Source organism: Elephantulus edwardii, unplaced genomic scaffold (assembly GCF_000299155.1).
Source record: "Elephantulus edwardii isolate Elephantulus edwardi_28Jun2011 unplaced genomic scaffold, EleEdw1.0 scaffold00042, whole genome shotgun sequence".
NCBI lineage: Eukaryota > Metazoa > Chordata > Mammalia > Macroscelidea > Macroscelididae > Elephantulus > Elephantulus edwardii.
Window position 1 is genome coordinate 13,661,709 of NW_006399792.1, and position 10,139 is coordinate 13,671,847.

Sequence of the window (10,139 nt, forward strand, 5' to 3'; positions counted from 1 at the left end):
CCTATGGTCAACTGATTTTTGACAAGGAGATGAAATCAGTTAAGTGGGGAAATGACAGCCTTTTTAACAAATGGTGCTGGCAAAATTGGAAAGCTGTATGCAGAAGACTAAAACAAGATCCACACCTCACTCCATATACAAAAACCAACTCAAGGTGGATCATGGACTTACGACTAAAACCAAGGACTATAAACTTCATTCAAGAAAAGCTTGGAAGAAATTTAGTGGTCCTAAACCACAACATAAACAGTCTTCCAAGTATCCTGAAAAAAATTTACAACGGGGAGAAGATAAAATAGATGAGTGGGACCTTCTAAGAATCAAATCCCTATGCACATCCAAAAACTTCTCCAATAGAGTAATAAGGGAAGCTAGACTAGGAAAAAATATTTGGTAATGACATGTCAGATAAGGGACTTACATCCGGAATTTATAAAATACTTGAACACCACAATAAGATAAAGGTAAATAATCCAATTAAAAAATGGGCACAGGATATGAATAGACACTTCACCATAGAAGACATTCAGATGGCCAACAAGCACATGAAGAAATGTTCAAAGTCCCTAGCTCTAAGAGAGATGCAAATCAAACAACTATGAGATATCATCTCACACCAGTAAGAATAGCAAAATAGAACAGCAAGCAACAAATGCTTCGAGGATGTGGAGAAACTGAAACTCTTATTCACTGTTGGCGGGAATGTAAGATGGTGCAGCCATGGTGGAAGGTGGTGTGGCATTTTCTCAAAAAATTGCAAATAGATATACCGTTTGACCCAGCAACCCCATTACTGGGAATATACCCCAGAGAGACCATGTTTGCCATCCAAGCAGATATATGCACACCCATGTTTATCACAGCTTTTTTTACAGTAGCAAAGAGTTGGAAGCAACCTAAGGGCCCATCAACAAACGAATGGATAGAGAAGCTGTGGTATATCCACACAACGGAATACTACACCACATTGAAAAACAAGGAACTCACAATATTATTCAAAGTGGGTGACCATGGAGGACATTATGCTGAGTGAAATATCTCAGTCACAAAGGGACAAATACTACATGGTGCCACTGTTGTGGAGTGGGTCTGACATCAGGGTTGGGGTATGACAGAAAAAACTGGATAAATTATGTATATTGTTTTGAAACAGAAGAGGGAAAGAACAGATTAGAAGTGATATATGATTGAGTATCATGGTTAGCATGGGAGTCCAGAATAAGGTTGCATGGAGAAGTGTACTCGGGGTGGGGGGTAGGGGGCAAGGGATGTGGGAATTGTATACTAATGAAGGAATATTTTTTTTCTTTTTCTCTTCAGAGGGGGGAGCTAGCTGGTGGGGAGGGGTAGGCAGGGATATAGGTGTGGCAATGAATGAATGGAAATCCAAAACCTCTGTAAACGTCTATTAAAATTAATAAAATAAAAAGACCAAGCAATTGAACTGCTAGGTATATAAGCAAGGACTTTGAAAGTATTAATGTGAACAAATAATGTAGCAACATCCACAATAGCCAGAAAGTGGAAAAAGTCTAAATGTCCACTAAAATATGTCTGTTTAAATAAAATATAGTTGTTGTTTTGTTATTTTTACCATTGGGTCAGAAAAACCCACGGCTTACCCTCTGGCAGATTTTCAGAGGCTGTTAATCAAGCAGGAGAAGATTGCCCATTCATAAAATGAAATACTGTATAGTATAAAAAACTAAAGCCTACGGCCTACTGGTGGTGACAGTGCAGGAGCTGGAAAGTTTGACCTTCACTAACTCTACAAAGGACAAGAATTCCTATCAAGAACATCAACAGGACAGAGGCAGTTCCTGTAAAAGGTCAGACATACTTGCATGTCCCCACACCCTCGGCTCTCAATTCTGCCACCAACCATCCCTGTCACTGTTCAACTACTAGGTTTGCTAACTCCTTTCAACTATCACTGAGAACTCAAAGATAGTATTGCTTATTAGGTAGGAGGAGAGTTACTAAAGTAACATGTTACCATTCAAGTTGGAAACACTAGGATATACTTCTTCAATCAAGACAACTTTCAGATGTGTTCTCAGGAAGCCTTCCTCCTGACCTTTGCCTCATAATGATGGACACTGCTCCACGGCCAGGCAAATATTACAAAGCTCTTTCAATCTGATAGTTATATGCCCCCCTCAACTCCATTATACAAGTAAACCTGAGCGAAATTGTTTGGCTCTGACTCCATGGGGCTGCTCAAATCTGTCTCATATTGATCTTTGTTTCTCTGTCAACTTTGCTACTGACATCTCTAACCTCTACTATTGCTGCTGCCTGAATCATTGGTGCTACCTGGGATACCACATCTAAGTCTTACTCCATCTCATACAAGAATTTTTGACTTGAAGGATTGTTTTGTTGTTATACACCATCAAAACACCTGTGACTCTTAGTCACCTGATGTACAACAGTTCTGAACCCTACCCTATTCTGAACCAGTATCACTGTCTGTGATTCATCTACTCCCATAACTCCAGTTACTGAGTCAATATATCTCATCCAAGGTCTTCTCCTGTGCAGTCCCTCCACCTTTCCAAGCATGCTATCCTTCTCCAAAGTCTGGTCCCTCCTGGCCACATGCCCAAAATACATGAAACAGAGTTTCAAAATCCTTGCCTCCAAGAAGCAACCTGGTTTTACCCATTCCAGGGCAGACCTGTTTCTTTCCTTGGCAGTCCATGGTATGTTAAAAACTCTTCTCCACCACCACAACTCAAAAGCATCAATTCTTCTATCATCCTTTGTCATTGTCCAGCTCTCTGATGCATTGCAAATAATATCAAAGACCATGACCTGAATCAGGCATACCTTAATCTCTAGCTTGACATCTTTACTCTTCAGCACTCTGGAGAGGTCCCTCACAGCAGATTTTTCTAAAGTCACTCCTCTTGATTTACTGCTAGTGCCAAAAGTGTTGATAGTAGATCCAAGCAAGTCGAAACTGTTAACAATCTCATTCTCTTCTCCATCTATCGTGATGCTGCCGATAGCCCAGTACTAAGAATCTTTGCTTTTTTGCTATTTAGCTTCAATCTATATTGAAGACAGCCGTCTTTGGTCTTCTGCAGCAACACCTCAGGTCCTCCTCAGTTTTGACAAGCAAGGTTGTGTCATCTGTAAAATACAAATTGTTGATGATTCTTCCTCCAATCCTGAAGCCACATTAATCCTTCTAAGGTCCAGCCTCCTGCATGAACTGTTCTGCTTATAGGTTAAAAACGTATAGAGACAGGATACATCCTTGACACACTCCTTTTCTGATTTGAACCATATAGTGTTTGCTTGCTTTGTTCTGACAACTGCTTCCTGATCCAAGCATAGATTTCTGGAATTCCCAGTCTTTCCAATGTTAACCACAAGTTTTTGGTATCTACAAAATCAAATGCCTTGATATGTACTATTCCTCTGGCACAGATAGACATTCCTCTGACACTCTCTTCTTTCATCCAAAATCCATCTGACATTAGCTATGATGTATCTAGTACCACGACCTCTTCTAAATCCAGCTTGCACTTCTGGCAGTTCTCTCTCAAGAAATGACTGTTCCGGTCATTTTTGCATAATCTTGAGCAGCATCTTGCTTGCATGTAATATTAGTTACATTGTTTGATAATTTTCACACTCTGCAGGATCACTTTTTTTTTGAAATAGGAACAAATATATCTTGGAGAAATTGCAACCAGAGGCAAATTGCAGCCTTTGGAAACAAAGATGATTAAACTTCACCTCACATACATAAAGTGTGTTGCTAGGCAGGGTATTCCTGTAAAGGGACATGATGTTCAGAAAGGCAGAGGGTTGGTAAAAGATAGGAAAATCTTCAACCAGGTGGATTGACACAGTAACTGTCACAATGGGCTCTAGGGTATCAGGAAATGTGAAGATGGCACAGGATAGGACAGGGTTCAGGTCTGTTGTTCATCGGGTTGCTATGGGTTGTACTCGACTTGAAAGTTCCTAGTAGCAACAACAATCAGTCAGTTTCCCAGGTGGTTGCTCTCTAGATCTCTTAGCATAACCTGGTGGGCACTTCTAGTGTTGAATCTGTTTGCCAAAATATGTCACCTGGGCCTTTGTTTTTGCCAATTCCTTCCAGACAAATTTGAACTTCCTCTTTCACCATCATCATCTCATGGTCATATATGGTTTCATGAAATTCTTCTGTATCAACCAATTCTTTTGGTATGGTGACTCTATATATTTCTTCTATCTTCTTTTGATGCTTCCTGGATCACTATCCTGCCCATTGCATCATTAAGTATTGCAAATTGAGGCTTTAATTTGTTCTTCAGTTACTTCAGTTTAAGAAATGCCAAGGTAGTTCATCCTTTTTAATTTTCTGACTTTTTTCAGCTCTTTTAAACATTTTATTATAATACTTTGCTTTGTCTTTATCAAACTTCCTTTTGAAATCTTCTATTCAGCTCCTTCCTGATTTCTTCCCTTTGCTTTGGCTTCACAGAAATCTTGTGTAATATTCAGTCTGTTCTGCTATCCATCTTGATCTTTTCATCCTCCTCTATCTTTGTAACAACCTTTTGCATTTTTCCTGGAAGATGCTCTTTATATCCTCCCACAGATCATCTTGTCTTCATTCATTAGTGTCTAAGCCTCAAACCTGTTCCAGAGATAGTTTTGAAATTCAAGTGACATAGACTCAAGGTCAAATTTCTTTTGGCTCTGGTGGATTTTATTTTCTTTAGCTTCAGTTTGAAATTGCATATAAATGGTTGATGGCCTGTTCCACAATCAGCATCTGGCCTAGTTTTCACAATTGATATTGAGCTTCTCTTTCTTTCCAACTATTCTTTCCACAGATGTAATCAATCTGATACTTGTGTAGACCATTAGATAATCTCTGCTTATTCTTTCTTGGTGCGGTTCTCAAAAGTGAGGTTATCAGCTTTTGTTTTGGAACCTGTTTGATTTCGTTTTGGTGGATAGTAAGATTTATAAATCCCGACATTAGTAGTCTACCCATCCATTTGCATGTTCCTACAAAAAATGTGTTGCTTACCTTATTTGCATTATTAGCAAGGTATCCAATCCCTTGTTAGGCTACAAACACCTTATATTTGTATAGACCTACCAGGCTGATTCTGTCCATAGTCTTTTCAATCACCTGCTATGCATCAGAGAGGTGGACAATGAATAATGATGGCAGAAGAGGAATTAATGCCTTGGACTTGTGGTAGAGCAGAATAGTACTGAACATCCCATGAACTTCCAAAAGAATGAATAGATATTTCTTGGAGAATGTACAGCCAGAATTATTCTTGGAGGCAAGGATGATGAAGCTTCATCTCACATATTTTGGCCATGTTGCTAGGAAAGGCTATTCTTTGGAATGGGATATCATACTTGGAAAGCTGGAGGGTCAGTGAAGGAGAGAAGACCCCTAATGAGATGGATTGACAGGATGATTTCAGCAATGAAATCTACTTTATCAGAGGTGATAAGGACGGCACAGGATAGGGCAGACTTCAGGTCAATGGTTTATGACGTTGCTATGAGTTGTACTTAAATCAACAGCACCTAAAGGCAACAGCAACAACTACCCAGCATGAAAGGGAGCTCTGGTAGCCAAGTGGTGAAGAATTGCACTGCCAAACCAAATGCATGTTATTTGAATCTACCAGCATTCTTCTCTTGTGTTATTAAATGCCTCTGAAAACCCTCTGGAGGGTCAACTATAAGTTGGTCTTAACACAGTGGTAAACAACACACCATCCAGCATGATTATGCTGAGACCTACTGGGAAACGTTGAAATTCTGCAAAGAAAGGAAGACCCTCAATGACATGGTGTATCACAATAGATTTGCACATGAAAGAGCTGGTGAGGGTTGTGCATGATAGGGCAAGACTTCAAAGCTCCCAGAAATTACAAATAACAGCATGTGGTAGAAATCAAAGTAAATGACTAAGAAAGTAATGACACACTCACTGTCTTACACAGGCAAAAAGAGAAATAAAGTCTTAACACATGCTACAACATTAAGAAACTTTGAAAACATAATACTGAGTGACATTAATCAATTACCAAAGCACAAATATTTGTACGACTTCATTTACATAAACTGACGAGAACAGACAGATATAGAGACAGCAAAGCTTACTATTGGCCACTAGAGGCAGAAGGAAGGTGGTTGTTGTTATTATGTGCCGTGGAGTCCCTTGTTACTCATAGAGACCCTATGTACAAGAGCCCTAAACCCTGCTCTATCCTGTGCCAACTTTATTTTCTCTGACACACCCACTGCCACTACCTCAATCATTGAATCAATCCATCTCATCAAAGGTCCTCCTCTCTGGCGCTGTCCTTCCACTCTCCCAAGCATGATGACCATCTCCGAGGACTGGTCCTTCCTTACGATATGTCCAAAGTATGTCAGATGAAGCTTCAGAATCCTTGCCTCCAAGGAGAAGCCTGGCTTCATCCTCTTTAAGACAAACCTGTTTGTTCACCCAGCAGTGCATGGTATTTTCAACACTCTTGTCCAGCACCACAGCTCACAGGCACCAATTCTCTTTCTACCATCCCTAGTCACTGTCTAGCTCTTCGATGCATAGCACTCAATTGCAAAGACTATAGCCCAGATCAGGCTCACCTTACTCTCCAGCCAATGTCATTTCTCTTCAGTACTCTGGAGAGGTCCCTGACAGCTGACTCTCCCAATGCAATTCATCTCTTGATTTCCTGGCTGCTGGTACCAAAAATGTTGACTGTGGAGCCAAGCAAACTAAAACAGTTAACTATCTCAGTCTCTTCACCATCCATACTGATGCTTCCAACTGGCCCAGTGGTGAGAATCTTTGTCTTCTTGATGTTGAGCTTCATTACATATTGAACACTGCAGTCTTTGACCCTCTGCAACAAGTACTTCAGGTCCTCCTCAGTTTCTACGAGCAGGGTTGTGTTATCTCCATAACGCAGGTTGTTGATAAATCCTCCACCAATCCTGTTGTCACATTCCTCCTCATACAGTTCAGTGTCCTGAATGATCTGTTCTGCATACAGATTAAAAAGGTAGAAAAGGGAAATTTTAATTTGTGAAGCAGCTAAATTTTTCTTATAGTGATAAAAAATTTGACATTGAGTAATTAATTGCACAATTAAATGAATATAATTCAGTCACTGTAATGAATGCATCACGAAGGTGCACAACTAGAAAACAGTGTATTAATAAGTTTTGTGATAATTGTGTGCGTGTGTGTGTGTGTGTGTGTGTGTATGTGTCAAGGATGTCTTCTCTCTCCATATCTTCTCAATTGATATGCACAACAGATCATCCTGGAGGCTTGGCTTTTTTTGTTTAACTCTGATTTATTTACAGAGTTTGAATACATTGTTTTTCACAAAATATCCTCCCCATTTCCTTCAAATCACCCACCCATCAAATTGTGCAACTCTGTGATTAACATCCTCACCCCTCTATTTCCACGATCTCCCCCAACTTGAATCCTCATACTCATTCTACAATAATGGTTTTATACACTATTTGTCCTTGTGGGACTGAGTTAGTCCACTCAGCTTAGTGCTCTTCAGTCCCTCCCAAGTTAGGTAGTAATTTACAAAATGATTGCTAGTACATGCTGATAGTAGTCCATATGAATATACCACAACTTCTTCATCTATTCATTTGTATCGGACAAATACACAGTTTATTGTATTTTATGTTGGACACCTGGGTTGTTTCCATGTTCTTGCAATGGTGAACAATGCTGCTACAAACATTGGTGTACAAGTTTCCATTTGAGCCTCAAATCTCATTTTCTTTGGGTATATTCCAAGCAATGGAATAGCTGGACCATATAGAATTTCTATGTTCAGCTTTTTGAGGAAGTGACAAACTGCCTTCCAGAGTGGTTGTACCAGAGGCTCAGCTTTATGAAGAAGAATGGAGCGTCAGGATTGGAGAAAGACTTATCAAACAACCTTGCCTACCAAAACTGAGGAAAATTTGAAGCATTTGTTGCAGAAGGTCAATGATTGCAGTCTTCAATAAAGATTGCATTTCAATCAGGGAAACAAAGACCTTCACCACTTGGCAGCAACATGATATATAGAGACAGAGATTGTTTACAGTTTCAGTTTGCTCAGGACCACCAACAACATTCTTGGCACCAGCAGACAGGAAATCAAAAGATAATTTGCCTTAGGAAAGGCTGTTGTCAGGAAATTCTCCAGAGCGCTAAAGAACAATGATGTTAGGCTAGAGTCTAAGGTGAGCCTGATCCAGTCCATGATCTCCTCAATTACTTGCTATGTATCTGAGAGCTGGACAATGACTAAGGATAACAGAAAAAGAGTTTATGCCTTTGAAATGTAGTGCTGGAGAAAAGTATTGAGCATATTATGAACTTCCAAGAGAACAAAAGGGTCTGTCACGGAAAGGATGAAAGTTGCTCCTTAGAGGCAAAGAACATGAAAATTCTACCTCGCATACATTGGACATGTTGCCAGAAGGGACAAGTCCTTGGAAAAGGACATCATGCCTGAAAGGGTCAAGGAACAGAGCTGGAAAGGAAGTCCCTGGATGAGATTGGTTGACACAGTGACTGTGACAATGGAGCCAGGTTTATTAGAGACATTGAGATTGGCTCAGAATAAGACAAGGTTCAGAGCTATTGTAGGGTTGCTCTGAGTCATAGTTGATTTGACAGCACATAACAACAATAGAGATAAATAGATTAGATAGATAGATAGATAGATAGATAGATAGATAGATAGATCTATCTCTGTGTGTGGATAGATAGATAGATAGATGATGATGATGATGATGATAGATAGAGAGCTTTTGTTGGAAACAACACTGCAAACCCAAAGGCAATTGATTCAAATACACCAGCTGCTTCACAGAAGAAAGATGGGCAATCCCCTCCCATGCAATTAAACTGCCTATTAAAACCTGCTGGAGGGTCAGTTATGGGTATTTTCCATCTCAATGGTACTTAACAACAATAACAGATAGACAGATCTGTATACACACCCATCCACACCCAGAACATCAAGAGAAGCAGAACTTCTGCTGCTGCTTGCACATAACCAAATACCTCATGGGATTTGTTGGCTAGGATTTTTTTTTAGTTTCTTTTTTGTTTAGTATTATGATTTCATAAGACACCCCAATCAATTGGCCTAATACTGATCTTAGTGCATTTGATCTACACCCTAGTTTATTGCATAATGTCCGGTGTCTTAATAGATTTCAAGAGGCCATCCAAGGTACAATTGTTCCCTCTTCACCTGAGACAACAGTTAAAGAAAAAGAGCAAAAATTTGAGTGCGGAATGGAATGTATTTAATTATTTTTCTGAATAACTGCTTTATTTGTCATAATACTAGAAAAATAACTTGTGCTAACTATTATTACTGAGAATTTTTATGGGAAAAGTCAATAGAATAATACCAAAGGCAAGACATGCAGGACAAATTTTAAAATGCTCAAAGATCAAATGTCTGGAAAAATCTTCTAGAGGATAGAGGAACTCCCAAAACTATTCTGTGAAAATAGCCTTTATAATTTAACCCTTAAACTATGGTTTAAATGTTGTTTTGGCAAAACAAGGTCATTATACAGATAGCAATTCTAAAAAGGAATAATGTATCTACTAAAAAGATAAACTAAAGGTAGGAGTCTTACAGGCTCATCCAGGATTTTAAACTGAGGGGAATTATAATGGCTTAGATCCACAAGTATTTTCTAAACTTACACTCATTCATTACTATGAGTTTGGACAAAATCATAGCTTATCCTTCAGAGGGATTTTGGAGGCTTAAATCACATATAAGGAGATTTCTGCTCTAGAGCTACTGGTGGGTTTGAACAGCCAGGGAAGAGCCATCGTTAGGTGGTGGTGGTGGTTGTTGTTGTTGTTATGTGCCATTGACTCACTTGCGCCTCATAGTGGCCCTATGTACAAGAGCTCTGAATGCCGTTCTAGCCTGTGCCAACCTAGCCATCTCAAATGCACTCATTCCCACCACTCCAGTCACAGAATCAATCCATCTCATCGAACGTCTTCCTCTCCTTCACCGCCCCTCCATTCTGCCAAACATGATGTCCCTCTCCAAGGACCAGTCCCTCCTTGCAATATGCCCAAAGTATGTCAG